The sequence below is a fragment of the Haliotis rufescens genome, unplaced genomic scaffold (genome assembly GCF_023055435.1).
Source record: "Haliotis rufescens isolate VD_foot unplaced genomic scaffold, xgHalRufe1.0.p SCAF_156, whole genome shotgun sequence".
In the NCBI taxonomy this organism is placed as follows: Eukaryota; Metazoa; Mollusca; class Gastropoda; order Lepetellida; family Haliotidae; genus Haliotis; species Haliotis rufescens.
The window spans coordinates 249070-272773 of record NW_025963842.1 but is presented as its reverse complement, the minus strand read 5'-3'; the positions used below and the strand labels follow the sequence as shown (position 1 = coordinate 272773).

Sequence of the window (23704 nt, the reverse complement as noted above, 5' to 3'; positions counted from 1 at the left end):
TTCTCCTTGGGAGCTACTCAGCAAAATAAACACAACAACAACAACAACAACAACAACAACAACAACAACAACTGAACATGTCATGATAGACAAACAGAATGAAAAAAAGGCATTTCTATTTTTGATTGTTTTTTCCAGGGGAGAGCGCGAACGCAGTCCCCCACACTTATAAATTGCGCACCCGAGTCGTCCACATTTGGGATGATCGCAGGGGTCAACCAAGCCGATGTGCAATGGAAAGGTCTCGCCCCGGGCCCACAGCCTTGCGGATCACTGTTAAGCCTGTGCCAGGTAAGTATGCCTGAAACTGCAGCTTCCTAACCATCACTACAAACATACACATCACCTCATTCAGGTGTCTTGTAAGCAAAACTTCACATATATTCCATTTCAGTTCAAACATTTTTATACTTCCCTGTACATGGCACTACATTCACCCGTTCGCTTTATGCAAAGATTATTGGTAGGAAGAACGAGACGGAAATGGCTTTATTTGCATTTTAGGCTGCATAGACATGCACCTTGCGCCAGGTACCCAGGGGAGGTAACTTCCATGTCAACACCCAAGTTTCCTTCCGGGTCCTATCTTTCTCCTTGGGAGCTACTCAGCAAAATAAACACATCATCATCAACAACAACAACAACAACAACAACAACAACAACAACTGAACATGTCATGATAGACAAACAGAATGAAAAAAAGGCATTTCTATTTTTGATTGTTTTTTCCAGGGGAGAGCGCGAACGCAGTCCCCCACACTTATAAATTGCGCACCCGAGTCGTCCACATTTGGGATGATCGCAGGGGTCAACCAAGCCGATGTGCAATGGAAAGGTCTCGCCCCGGGCCCACAGCCTTGCGGATCACTGTTAAGCCTGTGCCAGGTAAGTATGCCTGAAACTGCAGCTTCCTAACCATCACTACAAACATACACATCACCTCATTCAGGTGTCTTGTAAGCAAAACTTCACATATATTCCATTTCAGTTCAAACATTTTTATACTTCCCTGTACATGGCACTACATTCACCCGTTCGCTTTATGCAAAGATTATTGGTAGGAAGAACGAGACGGAAATGGCTTTATTTGCATTTTAGGCTGCATAGACATGCACCTTGCGCCAGGTACCCAGGGGAGGTAACTTCCATGTCAACACCCAAGTTTCCTTCCGGGTCCTATCTTTCTCCTTGGGAGCTACTCAGCAAAATAAACACATCATCATCAACAACAACAACAACAACAACAACAACAACAACAACAACAACTGAACATGTCATGATAGACAAACAGAATGAAAAAAAGGCATTTCTATTTTTGATTGTTTTTTCCAGGGGAGAGCGCGAACGCAGTCCCCCACACTTATAAATTGCGCACCCGAGTCGTCCACATTTGGGATGATCGCAGGGGTCAACCAAGCCGATGTGCAATGGAAAGGTCTCGCCCCGGGCCCACAGCCTTGCGGATCACTGTTAAGCCTGTGCCAGGTAAGTATGCCTGAAACTGCAGCTTCCTAACCATCACTACAAACATACACATCACCTCATTCAGGTGTCTTGTAAGCAAAACTTCACATATATTCCATTTCAGTTCAAACATTTTTATACTTCCCTGTACATGGCACTACATTCACCCGTTCGCTTTATGCAAAGATTATTGGTAGGAAGAACGAGACGGAAATGGCTTTATTTGCATTTTAGGCTGCATAGACATGCACCTTGCGCCAGGTACCCAGGGGAGGTAACTTCCATGTCAACACCCAAGTTTCCTTCCGGGTCCTATCTTTCTCCTTGGGAGCTACTCAGCAAAATAAACACATCATCATCAACAACAACAACAACAACAACAACAACAACAACAACTGAACATGTCATGATAGACAAACAGAATGAAAAAAAGGCATTTCTATTTTTGATTGTTTTTTCCAGGGGAGAGCGCGAACGCAGTCCCCCACACTTATAAATTGCGCACCCGAGTCGTCCACATTTGGGATGATCGCAGGGGTCAACCAAGCCGATGTGCAATGGAAAGGTCTCGCCCCGGGCCCACAGCCTTGCGGATCACTGTTAAGCCTGTGCCAGGTAAGTATGCCTGAAACTGCAGCTTCCTAACCATCACTACAAACATACACATCACCTCATTCAGGTGTCTTGTAAGCAAAACTTCACATATATTCCATTTCAGTTCAAACATTTTTATACTTCCCTGTACATGGCACTACATTCACCCGTTCGCTTTATGCAAAGATTATTGGTAGGAAGAACGAGACGGAAATGGCTTTATTTGCATTTTAGGCTGCATAGACATGCACCTTGCGCCAGGTACCCAGGGGAGGTAACTTCCATGTCAACACCCAAGTTTCCTTCCGGGTCCTATCTTTCTCCTTGGGAGCTACTCAGCAAAATAAACACATCATCATCAACAACAACAACAACAACAACAACAACAACAACAACTGAACATGTCATGATAGACAAACAGAATGAAAAAAAGGCATTTCTATTTTTGATTGTTTTTTCCAGGGGAGAGCGCGAACGCAGTCCCCCACACTTATAAATTGCGCACCCGAGTCGTCCACATTTGGGATGATCGCAGGGGTCAACCAAGCCGATGTGCAATGGAAAGGTCTCGCCCCGGGCCCACAGCCTTGCGGATCACTGTTAAGCCTGTGCCAGGTAAGTATGCCTGAAACTGCAGCTTCCTAACCATCACTACAAACATACACATCACCTCATTCAGGTGTCTTGTAAGCAAAACTTCACATATATTCCATTTCAGTTCAAACATTTTTATACTTCCCTGTACATGGCACTACATTCACCCGTTCGCTTTATGCAAAGATTATTGGTAGGAAGAACGAGACGGAAATGGCTTTATTTGCATTTTAGGCTGCATAGACATGCACCTTGCGCCAGGTACCCAGGGGAGGTAACTTCCATGTCAACACCCAAGTTTCCTTCCGGGTCCTATCTTTCTCCTTGGGAGCTACTCAGCAAAATAAACACATCATCATCAACAACAACAACAACAACAACAACAACAACAACAACAACAACTGAACATGTCATGATAGACAAACAGAATGAAAAAAAGGCATTTCTATTTTTGATTGTTTTTTCCAGGGGAGAGCGCGAACGCAGTCCCCCACACTTATAAATTGCGCACCCGAGTCGTCCACATTTGGGATGATCGCAGGGGTCAACCAAGCCGATGTGCAATGGAAAGGTCTCGCCCCGGGCCCACAGCCTTGCGGATCACTGTTAAGCCTGTGCCAGGTAAGTATGCCTGAAACTGCAGCTTCCTAACCATCACTACAAACATACACATCACCTCATTCAGGTGTCTTGTAAGCAAAACTTCACATATATTCCATTTCAGTTCAAACATTTTTATACTTCCCTGTACATGGCACTACATTCACCCGTTCGCTTTATGCAAAGATTATTGGTAGGAAGAACGAGACGGAAATGGCTTTATTTGCATTTTAGGCTGCATAGACATGCACCTTGCGCCAGGTACCCAGGGGAGGTAACTTCCATGTCAACACCCAAGTTTCCTTCCGGGTCCTATCTTTCTCCTTGGGAGCTACTCAGCAAAATAAACACATCATCATCAACAACAACAACAACAACAACAACAACAACAACAACTGAACATGTCATGATAGACAAACAGAATGAAAAAAAGGCATTTCTATTTTTGATTGTTTTTTCCAGGGGAGAGCGCGAACGCAGTCCCCCACACTTATAAATTGCGCACCCGAGTCGTCCACATTTGGGATGATCGCAGGGGTCAACCAAGCCGATGTGCAATGGAAAGGTCTCGCCCCGGGCCCACAGCCTTGCGGATCACTGTTAAGCCTGTGCCAGGTAAGTATGCCTGAAACTGCAGCTTCCTAACCATCACTACAAACATACACATCACCTCATTCAGGTGTCTTGTAAGCAAAACTTCACATATATTCCATTTCAGTTCAAACATTTTTATACTTCCCTGTACATGGCACTACATTCACCCGTTCGCTTTATGCAAAGATTATTGGTAGGAAGAACGAGACGGAAATGGCTTTATTTGCATTTTAGGCTGCATAGACATGCACCTTGCGCCAGGTACCCAGGGGAGGTAACTTCCATGTCAACACCCAAGTTTCCTTCCGGGTCCTATCTTTCTCCTTGGGAGCTACTCAGCAAAATAAACACATCATCATCAACAACAACAACAACAACAACAACAACAACAACAACAACTGAACATGTCATGATAGACAAACAGAATGAAAAAAAGGCATTTCTATTTTTGATTGTTTTTTCCAGGGGAGAGCGCGAACGCAGTCCCCCACACTTATAAATTGCGCACCCGAGTCGTCCACATTTGGGATGATCGCAGGGGTCAACCAAGCCGATGTGCAATGGAAAGGTCTCGCCCCGGGCCCACAGCCTTGCGGATCACTGTTAAGCCTGTGCCAGGTAAGTATGCCTGAAACTGCAGCTTCCTAACCATCACTACAAACATACACATCACCTCATTCAGGTGTCTTGTAAGCAAAACTTCACATATATTCCATTTCAGTTCAAACATTTTTATACTTCCCTGTACATGGCACTACATTCACCCGTTCGCTTTATGCAAAGATTATTGGTAGGAAGAACGAGACGGAAATGGCTTTATTTGCATTTTAGGCTGCATAGACATGCACCTTGCGCCAGGTACCCAGGGGAGGTAACTTCCATGTCAACACCCAAGTTTCCTTCCGGGTCCTATCTTTCTCCTTGGGAGCTACTCAGCAAAATAAACACATCATCATCAACAACAACAACAACAACAACAACAACAACAACAACAACAACAACAACTGAACATGTCATGATAGACAAACAGAATGAAAAAAAGGCATTTCTATTTTTGATTGTTTTTTCCAGGGGAGAGCGCGAACGCAGTCCCCCACACTTATAAATTGCGCACCCGAGTCGTCCACATTTGGGATGATCGCAGGGGTCAACCAAGCCGATGTGCAATGGAAAGGTCTCGCCCCGGGCCCACAGCCTTGCGGATCACTGTTAAGCCTGTGCCAGGTAAGTATGCCTGAAACTGCAGCTTCCTAACCATCACTACAAACATACACATCACCTCATTCAGGTGTCTTGTAAGCAAAACTTCACATATATTCCATTTCAGTTCAAACATTTTTATACTTCCCTGTACATGGCACTACATTCACCCGTTCGCTTTATGCAAAGATTATTGGTAGGAAGAACGAGACGGAAATGGCTTTATTTGCATTTTAGGCTGCATAGACATGCACCTTGCGCCAGGTACCCAGGGGAGGTAACTTCCATGTCAACACCCAAGTTTCCTTCCGGGTCCTATCTTTCTCCTTGGGAGCTACTCAGCAAAATAAACACATCATCATCAACAACAACAACAACAACAACAACAACAACAACAACAACAACTGAACATGTCATGATAGACAAACAGAATGAAAAAAAGGCATTTCTATTTTTGATTGTTTTTTCCAGGGGAGAGCGCGAACGCAGTCCCCCACACTTATAAATTGCGCACCCGAGTCGTCCACATTTGGGATGATCGCAGGGGTCAACCAAGCCGATGTGCAATGGAAAGGTCTCGCCCCGGGCCCACAGCCTTGCGGATCACTGTTAAGCCTGTGCCAGGTAAGTATGCCTGAAACTGCAGCTTCCTAACCATCACTACAAACATACACATCACCTCATTCAGGTGTCTTGTAAGCAAAACTTCACATATATTCCATTTCAGTTCAAACATTTTTATACTTCCCTGTACATGGCACTACATTCACCCGTTCGCTTTATGCAAAGATTATTGGTAGGAAGAACGAGACGGAAATGGCTTTATTTGCATTTTAGGCTGCATAGACATGCACCTTGCGCCAGGTACCCAGGGGAGGTAACTTCCATGTCAACACCCAAGTTTCCTTCCGGGTCCTATCTTTCTCCTTGGGAGCTACTCAGCAAAATAAACACATCATCATCAACAACAACAACAACAACAACAACAACAACAACAACAACAACTGAACATGTCATGATAGACAAACAGAATGAAAAAAAGGCATTTCTATTTTTGATTGTTTTTTCCAGGGGAGAGCGCGAACGCAGTCCCCCACACTTATAAATTGCGCACCCGAGTCGTCCACATTTGGGATGATCGCAGGGGTCAACCAAGCCGATGTGCAATGGAAAGGTCTCGCCCCGGGCCCACAGCCTTGCGGATCACTGTTAAGCCTGTGCCAGGTAAGTATGCCTGAAACTGCAGCTTCCTAACCATCACTCACCTCATTCAGGTGTCTTGTAAGCAAAACTTCACATATATTCCATTTCAGTTCAAACATTTTTATACTTCCCTGTACATGGCACTACATTCACCCGTTCGCTTTATGCAAAGATTATTGGTAGGAAGAACGAGACGGAAATGGCTTTATTTGCATTTTAGGCTGCATAGACATGCACCTTGCGCCAGGTACCCAGGGGAGGTAACTTCCATGTCAACACCCAAGTTTCCTTCCGGGTCCTATCTTTCTCCTTGGGAGCTACTCAGCAAAATAAACACATCATCATCAACAACAACAACAACAACAACAACAACAACAACAACAACTGAACATGTCATGATAGACAAACAGAATGAAAAAAAGGCATTTCTATTTTTGATTGTTTTTTCCAGGGGAGAGCGCGAACGCAGTCCCCCACACTTATAAATTGCGCACCCGAGTCGTCCACATTTGGGATGATCGCAGGGGTCAACCAAGCCGATGTGCAATGGAAAGGTCTCGCCCCGGGCCCACAGCCTTGCGGATCACTGTTAAGCCTGTGCCAGGTAAGTATGCCTGAAACTGCAGCTTCCTAACCATCACTACAAACATACACATCACCTCATTCAGGTGTCTTGTAAGCAAAACTTCACATATATTCCATTTCAGTTCAAACATTTTTATACTTCCCTGTACATGGCACTACATTCACCCGTTCGCTTTATGCAAAGATTATTGGTAGGAAGAACGAGACGGAAATGGCTTTATTTGCATTTTAGGCTGCATAGACATGCACCTTGCGCCAGGTACCCAGGGGAGGTAACTTCCATGTCAACACCCAAGTTTCCTTCCGGGTCCTATCTTTCTCCTTGGGAGCTACTCAGCAAAATAAACACATCATCATCAACAACAACAACAACAACAACAACAACAACTGAACATGTCATGATAGACAAACAGAATGAAAAAAAGGCATTTCTATTTTTGATTGTTTTTTCCAGGGGAGAGCGCGAACGCAGTCCCCCACACTTATAAATTGCGCACCCGAGTCGTCCACATTTGGGATGATCGCAGGGGTCAACCAAGCCGATGTGCAATGGAAAGGTCTCGCCCCGGGCCCACAGCCTTGCGGATCACTGTTAAGCCTGTGCCAGGTAAGTATGCCTGAAACTGCAGCTTCCTAACCATCACTACAAACATACACATCACCTCATTCAGGTGTCTTGTAAGCAAAACTTCACATATATTCCATTTCAGTTCAAACATTTTTATACTTCCCTGTACATGGCACTACATTCACCCGTTCGCTTTATGCAAAGATTATTGGTAGGAAGAACGAGACGGAAATGGCTTTATTTGCATTTTAGGCTGCATAGACATGCACCTTGCGCCAGGTACCCAGGGGAGGTAACTTCCATGTCAACACCCAAGTTTCCTTCCGGGTCCTATCTTTCTCCTTGGGAGCTACTCAGCAAAATAAACACATCATCATCAACAACAACAACAACAACAACAACAACAACAACAACTGAACATGTCATGATAGACAAACAGAATGAAAAAAAGGCATTTCTATTTTTGATTGTTTTTTCCAGGGGAGAGCGCGAACGCAGTCCCCCACACTTATAAATTGCGCACCCGAGTCGTCCACATTTGGGATGATCGCAGGGGTCAACCAAGCCGATGTGCAATGGAAAGGTCTCGCCCCGGGCCCACAGCCTTGCGGATCACTGTTAAGCCTGTGCCAGGTAAGTATGCCTGAAACTGCAGCTTCCTAACCATCACTACAAACATACACATCACCTCATTCAGGTGTCTTGTAAGCAAAACTTCACATATATTCCATTTCAGTTCAAACATTTTTATACTTCCCTGTACATGGCACTACATTCACCCGTTCGCTTTATGCAAAGATTATTGGTAGGAAGAACGAGACGGAAATGGCTTTATTTGCATTTTAGGCTGCATAGACATGCACCTTGCGCCAGGTACCCAGGGGAGGTAACTTCCATGTCAACACCCAAGTTTCCTTCCGGGTCCTATCTTTCTCCTTGGGAGCTACTCAGCAAAATAAACACATCATCATCAACAACAACAACAACAACAACAACAACAACAACAACTGAACATGTCATGATAGACAAACAGAATGAAAAAAAGGCATTTCTATTTTTGATTGTTTTTTCCAGGGGAGAGCGCGAACGCAGTCCCCCACACTTATAAATTGCGCACCCGAGTCGTCCACATTTGGGATGATCGCAGGGGTCAACCAAGCCGATGTGCAATGGAAAGGTCTCGCCCCGGGCCCACAGCCTTGCGGATCACTGTTAAGCCTGTGCCAGGTAAGTATGCCTGAAACTGCAGCTTCCTAACCATCACTACAAACATACACATCACCTCATTCAGGTGTCTTGTAAGCAAAACTTCACATATATTCCATTTCAGTTCAAACATTTTTATACTTCCCTGTACATGGCACTACATTCACCCGTTCGCTTTATGCAAAGATTATTGGTAGGAAGAACGAGACGGAAATGGCTTTATTTGCATTTTAGGCTGCATAGACATGCACCTTGCGCCAGGTACCCAGGGGAGGTAACTTCCATGTCAACACCCAAGTTTCCTTCCGGGTCCTATCTTTCTCCTTGGGAGCTACTCAGCAAAATAAACACATCATCATCAACAACAACAACAACAACAACAACAACAACAACAACAACTGAACATGTCATGATAGACAAACAGAATGAAAAAAAGGCATTTCTATTTTTGATTGTTTTTTCCAGGGGAGAGCGCGAACGCAGTCCCCCACACTTATAAATTGCGCACCCGAGTCGTCCACATTTGGGATGATCGCAGGGGTCAACCAAGCCGATGTGCAATGGAAAGGTCTCGCCCCGGGCCCACAGCCTTGCGGATCACTGTTAAGCCTGTGCCAGGTAAGTATGCCTGAAACTGCAGCTTCCTAACCATCACTACAAACATACACATCACCTCATTCAGGTGTCTTGTAAGCAAAACTTCACATATATTCCATTTCAGTTCAAACATTTTTATACTTCCCTGTACATGGCACTACATTCACCCGTTCGCTTTATGCAAAGATTATTGGTAGGAAGAACGAGACGGAAATGGCTTTATTTGCATTTTAGGCTGCATAGACATGCACCTTGCGCCAGGTACCCAGGGGAGGTAACTTCCATGTCAACACCCAAGTTTCCTTCCGGGTCCTATCTTTCTCCTTGGGAGCTACTCAGCAAAATAAACACATCATCATCAACAACAACAACAACAACAACAACAACAACAACAACAACTGAACATGTCATGATAGACAAACAGAATGAAAAAAAGGCATTTCTATTTTTGATTGTTTTTTCCAGGGGAGAGCGCGAACGCAGTCCCCCACACTTATAAATTGCGCACCCGAGTCGTCCACATTTGGGATGATCGCAGGGGTCAACCAAGCCGATGTGCAATGGAAAGGTCTCGCCCCGGGCCCACAGCCTTGCGGATCACTGTTAAGCCTGTGCCAGGTAAGTATGCCTGAAACTGCAGCTTCCTAACCATCACTACAAACATACACATCACCTCATTCAGGTGTCTTGTAAGCAAAACTTCACATATATTCCATTTCAGTTCAAACATTTTTATACTTCCCTGTACATGGCACTACATTCACCCGTTCGCTTTATGCAAAGATTATTGGTAGGAAGAACGAGACGGAAATGGCTTTATTTGCATTTTAGGCTGCATAGACATGCACCTTGCGCCAGGTACCCAGGGGAGGTAACTTCCATGTCAACACCCAAGTTTCCTTCCGGGTCCTATCTTTCTCCTTGGGAGCTACTCAGCAAAATAAACACATCATCATCAACAACAACAACAACAACAACAACAACAACAACAACTGAACATGTCATGATAGACAAACAGAATGAAAAAAAGGCATTTCTATTTTTGATTGTTTTTTCCAGGGGAGAGCGCGAACGCAGTCCCCCACACTTATAAATTGCGCACCCGAGTCGTCCACATTTGGGATGATCGCAGGGGTCAACCAAGCCGATGTGCAATGGAAAGGTCTCGCCCCGGGCCCACAGCCTTGCGGATCACTGTTAAGCCTGTGCCAGGTAAGTATGCCTGAAACTGCAGCTTCCTAACCATCACTACAAACATACACATCACCTCATTCAGGTGTCTTGTAAGCAAAACTTCACATATATTCCATTTCAGTTCAAACATTTTTATACTTCCCTGTACATGGCACTACATTCACCCGTTCGCTTTATGCAAAGATTATTGGTAGGAAGAACGAGACGGAAATGGCTTTATTTGCATTTTAGGCTGCATAGACATGCACCTTGCGCCAGGTACCCAGGGGAGGTAACTTCCATGTCAACACCCAAGTTTCCTTCCGGGTCCTATCTTTCTCCTTGGGAGCTACTCAGCAAAATAAACACATCATCATCAACAACAACAACAACAACAACAACAACAACAACAACTGAACATGTCATGATAGACAAACAGAATGAAAAAAAGGCATTTCTATTTTTGATTGTTTTTTCCAGGGGAGAGCGCGAACGCAGTCCCCCACACTTATAAATTGCGCACCCGAGTCGTCCACATTTGGGATGATCGCAGGGGTCAACCAAGCCGATGTGCAATGGAAAGGTCTCGCCCCGGGCCCACAGCCTTGCGGATCACTGTGCCTGTGCCAGGTAAGTATGCCTGAAACTGCAGCTTCCTAACCATCACTACAAACATACACATCACCTCATTCAGGTGTCTTGTAAGCAAAACTTCACATATATTCCATTTCAGTTCAAACATTTTTATACTTCCCTGTACATGGCACTACATTCACCCGTTCGCTTTATGCAAAGATTATTGGTAGGAAGAACGAGACGGAAATGGCTTTATTTGCATTTTAGGCTGCATAGACATGCACCTTGCGCCAGGTACCCAGGGGAGGTAACTTCCATGTCAACACCCAAGTTTCCTTCCGGGTCCTATCTTTCTCCTTGGGAGCTACTCAGCAAAATAAACACATCATCATCAACAACAACAACAACAACAACAACAACAACAACAACTGAACATGTCATGATAGACAAACAGAATGAAAAAAAGGCATTTCTATTTTTGATTGTTTTTTCCAGGGGAGAGCGCGAACGCAGTCCCCCACACTTATAAATTGCGCACCCGAGTCGTCCACATTTGGGATGATCGCAGGGGTCAACCAAGCCGATGTGCAATGGAAAGGTCTCGCCCCGGGCCCACAGCCTTGCGGATCACTGTTAAGCCTGTGCCAGGTAAGTATGCCTGAAACTGCAGCTTCCTAACCATCACTACAAACATACACATCACCTCATTCAGGTGTCTTGTAAGCAAAACTTCACATATATTCCATTTCAGTTCAAACATTTTTATACTTCCCTGTACATGGCACTACATTCACCCGTTCGCTTTATGCAAAGATTATTGGTAGGAAGAACGAGACGGAAATGGCTTTATTTGCATTTTAGGCTGCATAGATATGCACCTTGCGCCAGGTACCCAGGGGAGGTAACTTCCATGTCAACACCCAAGTTTCCTTCCGGGTCCTATCTTTCTCCTTGGGAGCTACTCAGCAAAATAAACACATCATCATCAACAACAACAACAACAACAACAACAACAACAACAACAACAACTGAACATGTCATGATAGACAAACAGAATGAAAAAAAGGCATTTCTATTTTTGATTGTTTTTTCCAGGGGAGAGCGCGAACGCAGTCCCCCACACTTATAAATTGCGCACCCGAGTCGTCCACATTTGGGATGATCGCAGGGGTCAACCAAGCCGATGTGCAATGGAAAGGTCTCGCCCCGGGCCCACAGCCTTGCGGATCACTGTTAAGCCTGTGCCAGGTAAGTATGCCTGAAACTGCAGCTTCCTAACCATCACTACAAACATACACATCACCTCATTCAGGTGTCTTGTAAGCAAAACTTCACATATATTCCATTTCAGTTCAAACATTTTTATACTTCCCTGTACATGGCACTACATTCACCCGTTCGCTTTATGCAAAGATTATTGGTAGGAAGAACGAGACGGAAATGGCTTTATTTGCATTTTAGGCTGCATAGACATGCACCTTGCGCCAGGTACCCAGGGGAGGTAACTTCCATGTCAACACCCAAGTTTCCTTCCGGGTCCTATCTTTCTCCTTGGGAGCTACTCAGCAAAATAAACACATCATCATCAACAACAACAACAACAACAACAACAACAACAACAACAACTGAACATGTCATGATAGACAAACAGAATGAAAAAAAGGCATTTCTATTTTTGATTGTTTTTTCCAGGGGAGAGCGCGAACGCAGTCCCCCACACTTATAAATTGCGCACCCGAGTCGTCCACATTTGGGATGATCGCAGGGGTCAACCAAGCCGATGTGCAATGGAAAGGTCTCGCCCCGGGCCCACAGCCTTGCGGATCACTGTTAAGCCTGTGCCAGGTAAGTATGCCTGAAACTGCAGCTTCCTAACCATCACTACAAACATACACATCACCTCATTCAGGTGTCTTGTAAGCAAAACTTCACATATATTCCATTTCAGTTCAAACATTTTTATACTTCCCTGTACATGGCACTACATTCACCCGTTCGCTTTATGCAAAGATTATTGGTAGGAAGAACGAGACGGAAATGGCTTTATTTGCATTTTAGGCTGCATAGACATGCACCTTGCGCCAGGTACCCAGGGGAGGTAACTTCCATGTCAACACCCAAGTTTCCTTCCGGGTCCTATCTTTCTCCTTGGGAGCTACTCAGCAAAATAAACACATCATCATCAACAACAACAACAACAACAACAACAACTGAACATGTCATGATAGACAAACAGAATGAAAAAAAGGCATTTCTATTTTTGATTGTTTTTTCCAGGGGAGAGCGCGAACGCAGTCCCCCACACTTATAAATTGCGCACCCGAGTCGTCCACATTTGGGATGATCGCAGGGGTCAACCAAGCCGATGTGCAATGGAAAGGTCTCGCCCCGGGCCCACAGCCTTGCGGATCACTGTTAAGCCTGTGCCAGGTAAGTATGCCTGAAACTGCAGCTTCCTAACCATCACTACAAACATACACATCACCTCATTCAGGTGTCTTGTAAGCAAAACTTCACATATATTCCATTTCAGTTCAAACATTTTTATACTTCCCTGTACATGGCACTACATTCACCCGTTCGCTTTATGCAAAGATTATTGGTAGGAAGAACGAGACGGAAATGGCTTTATTTGCATTTTAGGCTGCATAGACATGCACCTTGCGCCAGGTACCCAGGGGAGGTAACTTCCATGTCAACACCCAAGTTTCCTTCCGGGTCCTATCTTTCTCCTTGGGAGCTACTCAGCAAAATAAACACATCATCATCAACAACAACAACAACAACAACAACAACAACAACAACAACTGAACATGTCATGATAGACAAACAGAATGAAAAAAAGGCATTTCTATTTTTGATTGTTTTTTCCAGGGGAGAGCGCGAACGCAGTCCCCCACACTTATAAATTGCGCACCCGAGTCGTCCACATTTGGGATGATCGCAGGGGTCAACCAAGCCGATGTGCAATGGAAAGGTCTCGCCCCGGGCCCACAGCCTTGCGGATCACTGTTAAGCCTGTGCCAGGTAAGTATGCCTGAAACTGCAGCTTCCTAACCATCACTACAAACATACACATCACCTCATTCAGGTGTCTTGTAAGCAAAACTTCACATATATTCCATTTCAGTTCAAACATTTTTATACTTCCCTGTACATGGCACTACATTCACCCGTTCGCTTTATGCAAAGATTATTGGTAGGAAGAACGAGACGGAAATGGCTTTATTTGCATTTTAGGCTGCATAGACATGCACCTTGCGCCAGGTACCCAGGGGAGGTAACTTCCATGTCAACACCCAAGTTTCCTTCCGGGTCCTATCTTTCTCCTTGGGAGCTACTCAGCAAAATAAACACATCATCATCAACAACAACAACAACAACAACAACAACAACAACAACTGAACATGTCATGATAGACAAACAGAATGAAAAAAAGGCATTTCTATTTTTGATTGTTTTTTCCAGGGGAGAGCGCGAACGCAGTCCCCCACACTTATAAATTGCGCACCCGAGTCGTCCACATTTGGGATGATCGCAGGGGTCAACCAAGCCGATGTGCAATGGAAAGGTCTCGCCCCGGGCCCACAGCCTTGCGGATCACTGTTAAGCCTGTGCCAGGTAAGTATGCCTGAAACTGCAGCTTCCTAACCATCACTACAAACATACACATCACCTCATTCAGGTGTCTTGTAAGCAAAACTTCACATATATTCCATTTCAGTTCAAACATTTTTATACTTCCCTGTACATGGCACTACATTCACCCGTTCGCTTTATGCAAAGATTATTGGTAGGAAGAACGAGACGGAAATGGCTTTATTTGCATTTTAGGCTGCATAGACATGCACCTTGCGCCAGGTACCCAGGGGAGGTAACTTCCATGTCAACACCCAAGTTTCCTTCCGGGTCCTATCTTTCTCCTTGGGAGCTACTCAGCAAAATAAACACATCATCATCAACAACAACAACAACAACAACAACAACAACAACAACAACTGAACATGTCATGATAGACAAACAGAATGAAAAAAAGGCATTTCTATTTTTGATTGTTTTTTCCAGGGGAGAGCGCGAACGCAGTCCCCCACACTTATAAATTGCGCACCCGAGTCGTCCACATTTGGGATGATCGCAGGGGTCAACCAAGCCGATGTGCAATGGAAAGGTCTCGCCCCGGGCCCACAGCCTTGCGGATCACTGTTAAGCCTGTGCCAGGTAAGTATGCCTGAAACTGCAGCTTCCTAACCATCACTACAAACATACACATCACCTCATTCAGGTGTCTTGTAAGCAAAACTTCACATATATTCCATTTCAGTTCAAACATTTTTATACTTCCCTGTACATGGCACTACATTCACCCGTTCGCTTTATGCAAAGATTATTCGTAGGAAGAACGAGACGGAAATGGCTTTATTTGCATTTTAGGCTGCATAGACATGCACCTTGCGCCAGGTACCCAGGGGAGGTAACTTCCATGTCAACACCCAAGTTTCCTTCCGGGTCCTATCTTTCTCCTTGGGAGCTACTCAGCAAAATAAACACATCATCATCAACAACAACAACAACAACAACAACAACAACAACAACAACAACAACAACAACTGAACATGTCATGATAGACAAACAGAATGAAAAAAAGGCATTTCTATTTTTGATTGTTTTTTCCAGGGGAGAGCGCGAACGCAGTCCCCCACACTTATAAATTGCGCACCCGAGTCGTCCACATTTGGGATGATCGCAGGGGTCAACCAAGCCGATGTGCAATGGAAAGGTCTCGCCCCGGGCCCACAGCCTTGCGGATCACTGTTAAGCCTGTGCCAGGTAAGTATGCCTGAAACTGCAGCTTCCTAACCATCACTACAAACATACACATCACCTCATTCAGGTGTCTTGTAAGCAAAACTTCACATATATTCCATTTCAGTTCAAACATTTTTATACTTCCCTGTACATGGCACTACATTCACCCGTTCGCTTTATGCAAAGATTATTGGTAGGAAGAACGAGACGGAAATGGCTTTATTTGCATTTTAGGCTGCATAGACATGCACCTTGCGCCAGGTACCCAGGGGAGGTAACTTCCATGTCAACACCCAAGTTTCCTTCCGGGTCCTATCTTTCTCCTTGGGAGCTACTCAGCAAAATAAACACATCATCATCAACAACAACAACAACAACAACAACAACAACAACAACAACAACTGAACATGTCATGATAGACAAACAGAATGAAAAAAAGGCATTTCTATTTTTGATTGTTTTTTCCAGGGGAGAGCGCGAACGCAGTCCCCCACACTTATAAATTGCGCACCCGAGTCGTCCACATTTGGGATGATCGCAGGGGTCAACCAAGCCGATGTGCAATGGAAAGGTCTCGCCCCGGGCCCACAGCCTTGCGGATCACTGTTAAGCCTGTGCCAGGTAAGTATGCCTGAAACTGCAGCTTCCTAACCATCACTACAAACATACACATCACCTCATTCAGGTGTCTTGTAAGCAAAACTTCACATATATTCCATTTCAGTTCAAACATTTTTATACTTCCCTGTACATGGCACTACATTCACCCGTTCGCTTTATGCAAAGATTATTGGTAGGAAGAACGAGACGGAAATGGCTTTATTTGCATTTTAGGCTGCATAGACATGCACCTTGCGCCAGGTACCCAGGGGAGGTAACTTCCATGTCAACACCCAAGTTTCCTTCCGGGTCCTATCTTTCTCCTTGGGAGCTACTCAGCAAAATAAACACATCATCATCAACAACAACAACAACAACAACAACAACAACAACAACAACTGAACATGTCATGATAGACAAACAGAATGAAAAAAAGGCATTTCTATTTTTGATTGTTTTTTCCAGGGGAGAGCGCGAACGCAGTCCCCCACACTTATAAATTGCGCACCCGAGTCGTCCACATTTGGGATGATCGCAGGGGTCAACCAAGCCGATGTGCAATGGAAAGGTCTCGCCCCGGGCCCACAGCCTTGCGGATCACTGTTAAGCCTGTGCCAGGTAAGTATGCCTGAAACTGCAGCTTCCTAACCATCACTACAAACATACACATCACCTCATTCAGGTGTCTTGTAAGCAAAACTTCACATATATTCCATTTCAGTTCAAACATTTTTATACTTCCCTGTACATGGCACTACATTCACCCGTTCGCTTTATGCAAAGATTATTGGTAGGAAGAACGAGACGGAAATGGCTTTATTTGCATTTTAGGCTGCATAGACATGCACCTTGCGCCAGGTACCCAGGGGAGGTAACTTCCATGTCAACACCCAAGTTTCCTTCCGGGTCATATCTTTCTCCTTGGGAGCTACTCAGCAAAATAAACACATCATCATCAACAACAACAACAACAACAACAACAACAACAACAACAACAACAACAACTGAACATGTCATGATAGACAAACAGAATGAAAAAAAGGCATTTCTATTTTTGATTGTTTTTTCCAGGGGAGAGCGCGAACGCAGTCCCCCACACTTATAAATTGCGCACCCGAGTCGTCCACATTTGGGATGATCGCAGGGGTCAACCAAGCCGATGTGCAATGGAAAGGTCTCGCCCCGGGCCCACAGCCTTGCGGATCACTGTTAAGCCTGTGCCAGGTAAGTATGCCTGAAACTGCAGCTTCCTAACCATCACTACAAACATACACATCACCTCATTCAGGTGTCTTGTAAGCAAAACTTCACATATATTCCATTTCAGTTCAAACATTTTTATACTTCCCTGTACATGGCACTACATTCACCCGTTCGCTTTATGCAAAGATTATTGGTAGGAAGAACGAGACGGAAATGGCTTTATTTGCATTTTAGGCTGCATAGACATGCACCTTGCGCCAGGTACCCAGGGGAGGTAACTTCCATGTCAACACCCAAGTTTCCTTCCGGGTCATATCTTTCTCCTTGGGAGCTACTCAGCAAAATAAACACATCATCATCAACAACAACAACAACAACAACAACAACAACAACAACAACAACAACTGAACATGTCATGATAGACAAACAGAATGAAAAAAAGGCATTTCTATTTTTGATTGTTTTTTCCAGGGGAGAGCGCGAACGCAGTCCCCCACACTTATAAATTGCGCACCCGAGTCGTCCACATTTGGGATGATCGCAGGGGTCAACCAAGCCGATGTGCAATGGAAAGGTCTCGCCCCGGGCCCACAGCCTTGCGGATCACTGTTAAGCCTGTGCCAGGTAAGTATGCCTGAAACTGCAGCTTCCTAACCATCACTACAAACATACACATCACCTCATTCAGGTGTCTTGTAAGCAAAACTTCACATATATTCCATTTCAGTTCAAACATTTTTATACTTCCCTGTACATGGCACTACATTCACCCGTTCGCTTTATGCAAAGATTATTGGTAGGAAGAACGAGACGGAAATGGCTTTATTTGCATTTTAGGCTGCATAGACATGCACCTTGCGCCAGGTACCCAGGGGAGGTAACTTCCATGTCAACACCCAAGTTTCCTTCCGGGTCCTATCTTTCTCCTTGGGAGCTACTCAGCAAAATAAACACATCATCATCAACAACAACAACAACAACAACAACAACAACAACAACAACTGAACATGTCATGATAGACAAACAGAATGAAAAAAAGGCATTTCTATTTTTGATTGTTTTTTCCAGGGGAGAGCGCGAACGCAGTCCCCCACACTTATAAATTGCGCACCCGAGTCGTCCACATTTGGGATGATCGCAGGGGTCAACCAAGCCGATGTGCAATGGAAAGGTCTCGCCCCGGGCCCACAGCCTTGCGGATCACTGTTAAGCCTGTGCCAGGTAAGTATGCCTGAAACTGCAGCTTCCTAACCATCACTACAAACATACACATCACCTCATTCAGGTGTCTTGTAAGCAAAACTTCACATATATTCCATTTCAGTTCAAACATTTTTATACTTCCCTGTACATGGCACTACATTCACCCGTTCGCTTTATGCAAAGATTATTGGTAGGAAGAACGAGACGGAAATGGCTTTATTTGCATTTTAGGCTGCATAGACATGCACCTTGCGCCAGGTACCCAGGGGAGGTAACTTCCATGTCAACACCCAAGTTTCCTTCCGGGTCCTATCTTTCTCCTTGGGAGCTACTCAGCAAAATAAACACATCATCATCAACAACAACAACAACAACAACAACAACAACAACAACAACAACTGAACATGTCATGATAGACAAACAGAATGAAAAAAAGGCATTTCTATTTTTGATTGTTTTTTCCAGGGGAGAGCGCGAACGCAGTCCCCCACACTTATAAATTGCGCACCCGAGTCGTCCACATTTGGGATGATCGCAGGGGTCAACCAAGCCGATGTGCAATGGAAAGGTCTCGCCCCGGGCCCACAGCCTTGCGGATCACTGTTAAGCCTGTGCCAGGTAAGTATGCCTGAAACTGCAGCTTCCTAACCATCACTACAAACATACACATCACCTCATTCAGGTGTCTTGTAAGCAAAACTTCACATATATTCCATTTCAGTTCAAACATTTTTATACTTCCCTGTACATGGCACTACATTCACCCGTTCGCTTTATGCAAAGATTATTGGTAGGAAGAACGAGACGGAAATGGCTTTATTTGCATTTTAGGCTGCATAGACATGCACCTTGCGCCAGGTACCCAGGGGAGGTAACTTCCATGTCAACACCCAAGTTTCCTTCCGGGTCCTATCTTTCTCCTTGGGAGCTACTCAGCAAAATAAACACATCATCATCAACAACAACAACAACAACAACAACAACAACAACAACAACAACAACAACAACAACAACTGAACATGTCATGATAGACAAACAGAATGAAAAAAAGGCATTTCTATTTTTGATTGTTTTTTCCAGGGGAGAGCGCGAACGCAGTCCCCCACACTTATAAATTGCGCACCCGAGTCGTCCACATTTGGGATGATCGCAGGGGTCAACCAAGCCGATGTGCAATGGAAAGGTCTCGCCCCGGGCCCACAGCCTTGCGGATCACTGTTAAGCCTGTGCCAGGTAAGTATGCCTGAAACTGCAGCTTCCTAACCATCACTACAAACATACACATCACCTCATTCAGGTGTCTTGTAAGCAAAACTTCACATATATTCCATTTCAGTTCAAACATTTTTATACTTCCCTGTACATGGCACTACATTCACCCGTTCGCTTTATGCAAAGATTATTGGTAGGAAGAACGAGACGGAAATGGCTTTATTTGCATTTTAGGCTGCATAGACATGCACCTTGCGCCAGGTACCCAGGGGAGGTAACTTCCATGTCAACACCCAAGTTTCCTTCCGGGTCCTATCTTTCTCCTTGGGAGCTACTCAGCAAAATAAACACATCATCATCAACAACAACAACAACAACAACAACAACAACAACAACAACAACAACAACTGAACATGTCATGATAGACAAACAGAATGAAAAAAAGGCATTTCTATTTTTGATTGTTTTTTCCAGGGGAGAGCGCGAACGCAGTCCCCCACACTTATAAATTGCGCACCCGAGTCGTCCACATTTGGGATGATCGCAGGGGTCAACCAAGCCGATGTGCAATGGAAAGGTCTCGCCCCGGGCCCACAGCCTTGCGGATCACTGTTAAGCCTGTGCCAGGTAAGTATGCCTGAAACTGCAGCTTCCTAACCATCACTACAAACATACACATCACCTCATTCAGGTGTCTTGTAAGCAAAACTTCACATATATTCCATTTCAGTTCAAACATTTTTATACTTCCCTGTACATGGCACTACATTCACCCGTTCGCTTTATGCAAAGATTATTGGTAGGAAGAACGAGACGGAAATGGCTTTATTTGCATTTTAGGCTGCATAGACATGCACCTTGCGCCAGGTACCCAGGGGAGGTAACTTCCATGTCAACACCCAAGTTTCCTTCCGGGTCCTATCTTTCTCCTTGGGAGCTACTCAGCAAAATAAACACATCATCATCAACAACAACAACAACAACAACAACAACAACAACAACAACTGAACATGTCATGATAGACAAACAGAATGAAAAAAAGGCATTTCTATTTTTGATTGTTTTTTCCAGGGGAGAGCGCGAACGCAGTCCCCCACACTTATAAATTGCGCACCCGAGTCGTCCACATTTGGGATGATCGCAGGGGTCAACCAAGCCGATGTGCAATGGAAAGGTCTCGCCCCGGGCCCACAGCCTTGCGGATCACTGTTAAGCCTGTGCCAGGTAAGTATGCCTGAAACTGCAGCTTCCTAACCATCACTACAAACATACACATCACCTCATTCAGGTGTCTTGTAAGCAAAACTTCACATATATTCCATTTCAGTTCAAACATTTTTATACTTCCCTGTACATGGCACTACATTCACCCGTTCGCTTTATGCAAAGATTATTGGTAGGAAGAACGAGACGGAAATGGCTTTATTTGCATTTTAGGCTGCATAGACATGCACCTTGCGCCAGGTACCCAGGGGAGGTAACTTCCATGTCAACACCCAAGTTTCCTTCCGGGTCCTATCTTTCTCCTTGGGAGCTACTCAGCAAAATAAACACATCATCATCAACAACAACAACAACAACAACAACAACAACAACAACAACAACAACTGAACATGTCATGATAGACAAACAGAATGAAAAAAAGGCATTTCTATTTTTGATTGTTTTTTCCAGGGGAGAGCGCGAACGCAGTCCCCCACACTTATAAATTGCGCACCCGAGTCGTCCACATTTGGGATGATCGCAGGGGTCAACCAAGCCGATGTGCAATGGAAAGGTCTCGCCCCGGGCCCACAGCCTTTTTTTTTTTTTTTTTTTTTTTTTTTTTTTTGTTTTTAATAAAGTTTATTCCCGAAAACGTGTACAATTGCAGACAGTGCTTTGACCATCACCTCGACAAAAATAAAATAAGATATCACAGAGTTGAGGTGATGGCCACTAACATTTTACTTTTTAAAGACGGAAATGTATCTGTTATACGTTCAAAAAGGCATCTTTAAAGTCACTTGGGTTTGATAAAATTTCATGATGTCATCTTCAGTGACACTGACCTCATACACAAAAGAAGAACGGTTGATAGGAAGTTTCTGTTTTTCACCTTTTGACAACAAAGCCAGATGCAATGCATTTCCATATAAATTACTTTCTTTCTCTGTCATTCCTTTTCTCTGTAAATCCTTCTTAAATCTTTCAATTTCCTCCGGATTTGTCTGAACAACTGGGCGGTCAGAGTCTTTTTCTCGAATCAGTCTCACTTTACTAGTCATAGTCTGCAGTGGTTGAGCAACCTTCTTAGATGTGTCTATCTGTTCTATATCCATCATTGGAGTCTGTTCTGGTCTAGTCCCTGTCTCACTTTTTTTCTTCTTTATGTTTTCATCTGCCTTCTCCTGTTGCAAAGGTTGTTTTCTCTTTCCTTCTGAATCGTCAACTTGCTTCTGTGTGGTTAATGCTGTAGCTACATCTTTCTCCTCAACTGGAACAGTAATGACCAGATCTTCACTGGTCTGCTTCATACTTCGAACACTTTCCAAATCATCATCATCATCATCTTCTTCTTCATCCTCCGGAACATTTTCCACATCCAACGAGAAAGTTTGATCTCTCCTCCGTTTTTCCCTAGCAGCAATTTCAGAAGAACTCGTACCTGGGCATTTTGCTCTGACATGACCGAGAGAATGGCATCTTAAACAAATTGGGGATCTTCCAGGGGCCGTTATCAGCATTGATTGTTTATCTCCGAATCTGACTAAGTGTGGGATCATTTCTTTTTCTTCTTCAGTCAACTCCATTTTTACAATTCGCACACCTGAGAAAACTTTTGTGTTGTCCACCTCCAGATATTCCCGCAACACTTCGATAACCTTTCCAAACTTGGAGAAATAGTCCTGAACAAACGAAGATTTCACCGTAGCATGAAGCCAGTGGATCCTAAGGGAAACGATAAATCGTCCATACTCGTAGAAATAGATCCTGTCATTCCCAAACACAACACTTTGAAGATCCGTTAAACGCTTTGCTTCCTCTGTTGATCCCAAAGTAAGAAACACTTGTCCATATTGTTCTGTTTTCCAAATCCCCGAATATTGGTCCAAGGAAAGGTCTGGCACAGCTGACTTGAGGAGATGAACATACTCTTGCACTGTAAAAACCCTTGCAGTAGTGAAAATCCGGACGGTTCTGCTCTCAACCTCTTTGTCAATAAACTCCTCTGGAATAGGTCCAGCGTTTACAGCAGCAGTGTAGGACATGTTGAATGAGGGGAGACTAATTAAAGTCACACAGTACAGAGACTGATGCCCGCTCGTAGACCTGTAAAATGTTAAGAGTCAGTATACAAAATGTCACATGAAAAACTTTCAAAACTCCTGAAGGAGACGATACTTCCCGTATGGCTGTTAAGCCTGTGCCAGGTAAGTATGCCTGAAACTGCAGCTTCCTAACCATCACTACAAACATACACATCACCTCATTCAGGTGTCTTGTAAGCAAAACTTCACATATATTCCATTTCAGTTCAAACATTTTTATACTTCCCTGTACATGGCACTACATTCACCCGTTCGCTTTATGCAAAGATTATTGGTAGGAAGAACGAGACGGAAATGGCTTTATTTGCATTTTAGGCTGCATAGACATGCACCTTGCGCCAGGTACCCAGGGGAGGTAACTTCCATGTCAACACCCAAGTTTCCTTCCGGGTCATATCTTTCTCCTTGGGAGCTA

At 44.4% G+C, this 23704-nt stretch overlaps 36 non-coding genes and 1 pseudogene across 36 annotated transcripts; all 37 read right to left on the bottom strand.

Annotated features, from left to right (window-relative positions):
* Window positions 1-135: 135 nt before the first annotated feature.
* LOC125380809 lies at window positions 136-299 on the bottom strand. The gene has a single exon (XR_007221461.1). It is a non-coding gene; the product is annotated as a U1 spliceosomal RNA (small nuclear RNA).
* A 430-nt stretch (window positions 300-729) lies between these two features.
* On the bottom strand, window positions 730-893 carry LOC125380808. The gene has a single exon (XR_007221460.1). It is a non-coding gene; the product is annotated as a U1 spliceosomal RNA (small nuclear RNA).
* Window positions 894-1329: 436 nt separating this feature from the next.
* Window positions 1330-1493, bottom strand: LOC125380807. The gene has a single exon (XR_007221459.1). It is a non-coding gene; the product is annotated as a U1 spliceosomal RNA (small nuclear RNA).
* A 430-nt stretch (window positions 1494-1923) lies between these two features.
* Window positions 1924-2087, bottom strand: LOC125380806. Its single transcript, XR_007221458.1, has one exon. It is a non-coding gene; the product is annotated as a U1 spliceosomal RNA (small nuclear RNA).
* Window positions 2088-2517: 430 nt separating this feature from the next.
* On the bottom strand, window positions 2518-2681 carry LOC125380805. The gene has a single exon (XR_007221457.1). It is a non-coding gene; the product is annotated as a U1 spliceosomal RNA (small nuclear RNA).
* Window positions 2682-3117: 436 nt separating this feature from the next.
* Window positions 3118-3281, bottom strand: LOC125380804. The gene has a single exon (XR_007221456.1). It is a non-coding gene; the product is annotated as a U1 spliceosomal RNA (small nuclear RNA).
* A 430-nt stretch (window positions 3282-3711) lies between these two features.
* LOC125380803 lies at window positions 3712-3875 on the bottom strand. The gene has a single exon (XR_007221454.1). It is a non-coding gene; the product is annotated as a U1 spliceosomal RNA (small nuclear RNA).
* Window positions 3876-4308: 433 nt separating this feature from the next.
* LOC125380802 lies at window positions 4309-4472 on the bottom strand. Its single transcript, XR_007221453.1, has one exon. It is a non-coding gene; the product is annotated as a U1 spliceosomal RNA (small nuclear RNA).
* Window positions 4473-4914: 442 nt separating this feature from the next.
* Window positions 4915-5078, bottom strand: LOC125380801. The gene has a single exon (XR_007221452.1). It is a non-coding gene; the product is annotated as a U1 spliceosomal RNA (small nuclear RNA).
* Window positions 5079-5514: 436 nt separating this feature from the next.
* LOC125380799 lies at window positions 5515-5678 on the bottom strand. The gene has a single exon (XR_007221450.1). It is a non-coding gene; the product is annotated as a U1 spliceosomal RNA (small nuclear RNA).
* Window positions 5679-6114: 436 nt separating this feature from the next.
* On the bottom strand, window positions 6115-6278 carry LOC125380798. Its single transcript, XR_007221449.1, has one exon. It is a non-coding gene; the product is annotated as a U1 spliceosomal RNA (small nuclear RNA).
* A 419-nt stretch (window positions 6279-6697) lies between these two features.
* Window positions 6698-6861, bottom strand: LOC125380797. Its single transcript, XR_007221448.1, has one exon. It is a non-coding gene; the product is annotated as a U1 spliceosomal RNA (small nuclear RNA).
* Window positions 6862-7285: 424 nt separating this feature from the next.
* Window positions 7286-7449, bottom strand: LOC125380796. The gene has a single exon (XR_007221447.1). It is a non-coding gene; the product is annotated as a U1 spliceosomal RNA (small nuclear RNA).
* A 430-nt stretch (window positions 7450-7879) lies between these two features.
* Window positions 7880-8043, bottom strand: LOC125380795. Its single transcript, XR_007221446.1, has one exon. It is a non-coding gene; the product is annotated as a U1 spliceosomal RNA (small nuclear RNA).
* Window positions 8044-8473: 430 nt separating this feature from the next.
* Window positions 8474-8637, bottom strand: LOC125380794. Its single transcript, XR_007221445.1, has one exon. It is a non-coding gene; the product is annotated as a U1 spliceosomal RNA (small nuclear RNA).
* A 433-nt stretch (window positions 8638-9070) lies between these two features.
* On the bottom strand, window positions 9071-9234 carry LOC125380793. Its single transcript, XR_007221444.1, has one exon. It is a non-coding gene; the product is annotated as a U1 spliceosomal RNA (small nuclear RNA).
* Window positions 9235-9667: 433 nt separating this feature from the next.
* On the bottom strand, window positions 9668-9831 carry LOC125380792. Its single transcript, XR_007221443.1, has one exon. It is a non-coding gene; the product is annotated as a U1 spliceosomal RNA (small nuclear RNA).
* A 430-nt stretch (window positions 9832-10261) lies between these two features.
* LOC125380791 lies at window positions 10262-10425 on the bottom strand. The gene has a single exon (XR_007221442.1). It is a non-coding gene; the product is annotated as a U1 spliceosomal RNA (small nuclear RNA).
* Window positions 10426-10855: 430 nt separating this feature from the next.
* LOC125380848 lies at window positions 10856-11016 on the bottom strand. The gene has a single exon (XR_007221500.1). It is a non-coding gene; the product is annotated as a U1 spliceosomal RNA (small nuclear RNA).
* A 430-nt stretch (window positions 11017-11446) lies between these two features.
* Window positions 11447-11610, bottom strand: LOC125380790. The gene has a single exon (XR_007221441.1). It is a non-coding gene; the product is annotated as a U1 spliceosomal RNA (small nuclear RNA).
* A 436-nt stretch (window positions 11611-12046) lies between these two features.
* LOC125380788 lies at window positions 12047-12210 on the bottom strand. The gene has a single exon (XR_007221439.1). It is a non-coding gene; the product is annotated as a U1 spliceosomal RNA (small nuclear RNA).
* Window positions 12211-12643: 433 nt separating this feature from the next.
* Window positions 12644-12807, bottom strand: LOC125380787. Its single transcript, XR_007221438.1, has one exon. It is a non-coding gene; the product is annotated as a U1 spliceosomal RNA (small nuclear RNA).
* Window positions 12808-13228: 421 nt separating this feature from the next.
* Window positions 13229-13392, bottom strand: LOC125380786. The gene has a single exon (XR_007221437.1). It is a non-coding gene; the product is annotated as a U1 spliceosomal RNA (small nuclear RNA).
* Window positions 13393-13825: 433 nt separating this feature from the next.
* LOC125380785 lies at window positions 13826-13989 on the bottom strand. Its single transcript, XR_007221436.1, has one exon. It is a non-coding gene; the product is annotated as a U1 spliceosomal RNA (small nuclear RNA).
* A 430-nt stretch (window positions 13990-14419) lies between these two features.
* Window positions 14420-14583, bottom strand: LOC125380784. Its single transcript, XR_007221435.1, has one exon. It is a non-coding gene; the product is annotated as a U1 spliceosomal RNA (small nuclear RNA).
* Window positions 14584-15016: 433 nt separating this feature from the next.
* Window positions 15017-15180, bottom strand: LOC125380783. Its single transcript, XR_007221434.1, has one exon. It is a non-coding gene; the product is annotated as a U1 spliceosomal RNA (small nuclear RNA).
* A 445-nt stretch (window positions 15181-15625) lies between these two features.
* Window positions 15626-15789, bottom strand: LOC125380782. The gene has a single exon (XR_007221433.1). It is a non-coding gene; the product is annotated as a U1 spliceosomal RNA (small nuclear RNA).
* Window positions 15790-16225: 436 nt separating this feature from the next.
* LOC125380781 lies at window positions 16226-16389 on the bottom strand. Its single transcript, XR_007221432.1, has one exon. It is a non-coding gene; the product is annotated as a U1 spliceosomal RNA (small nuclear RNA).
* A 433-nt stretch (window positions 16390-16822) lies between these two features.
* LOC124124139 lies at window positions 16823-16986 on the bottom strand. The gene has a single exon (XR_006859413.2). It is a non-coding gene; the product is annotated as a U1 spliceosomal RNA (small nuclear RNA).
* Window positions 16987-17428: 442 nt separating this feature from the next.
* LOC125380780 lies at window positions 17429-17592 on the bottom strand. Its single transcript, XR_007221431.1, has one exon. It is a non-coding gene; the product is annotated as a U1 spliceosomal RNA (small nuclear RNA).
* A 439-nt stretch (window positions 17593-18031) lies between these two features.
* LOC125380778 lies at window positions 18032-18195 on the bottom strand. The gene has a single exon (XR_007221429.1). It is a non-coding gene; the product is annotated as a U1 spliceosomal RNA (small nuclear RNA).
* A 433-nt stretch (window positions 18196-18628) lies between these two features.
* LOC125380777 lies at window positions 18629-18792 on the bottom strand. Its single transcript, XR_007221428.1, has one exon. It is a non-coding gene; the product is annotated as a U1 spliceosomal RNA (small nuclear RNA).
* A 436-nt stretch (window positions 18793-19228) lies between these two features.
* LOC125380776 lies at window positions 19229-19392 on the bottom strand. The gene has a single exon (XR_007221427.1). It is a non-coding gene; the product is annotated as a U1 spliceosomal RNA (small nuclear RNA).
* A 451-nt stretch (window positions 19393-19843) lies between these two features.
* Window positions 19844-20007, bottom strand: LOC124124138. The gene has a single exon (XR_006859412.2). It is a non-coding gene; the product is annotated as a U1 spliceosomal RNA (small nuclear RNA).
* A 442-nt stretch (window positions 20008-20449) lies between these two features.
* On the bottom strand, window positions 20450-20613 carry LOC124124118. The gene has a single exon (XR_006859402.2). It is a non-coding gene; the product is annotated as a U1 spliceosomal RNA (small nuclear RNA).
* A 433-nt stretch (window positions 20614-21046) lies between these two features.
* LOC125380774 lies at window positions 21047-21210 on the bottom strand. The gene has a single exon (XR_007221425.1). It is a non-coding gene; the product is annotated as a U1 spliceosomal RNA (small nuclear RNA).
* A 439-nt stretch (window positions 21211-21649) lies between these two features.
* LOC124124132 lies at window positions 21650-21787 on the bottom strand (annotated as a pseudogene).
* Between the last annotated feature and the right edge of the window lie 1917 nt (window positions 21788-23704).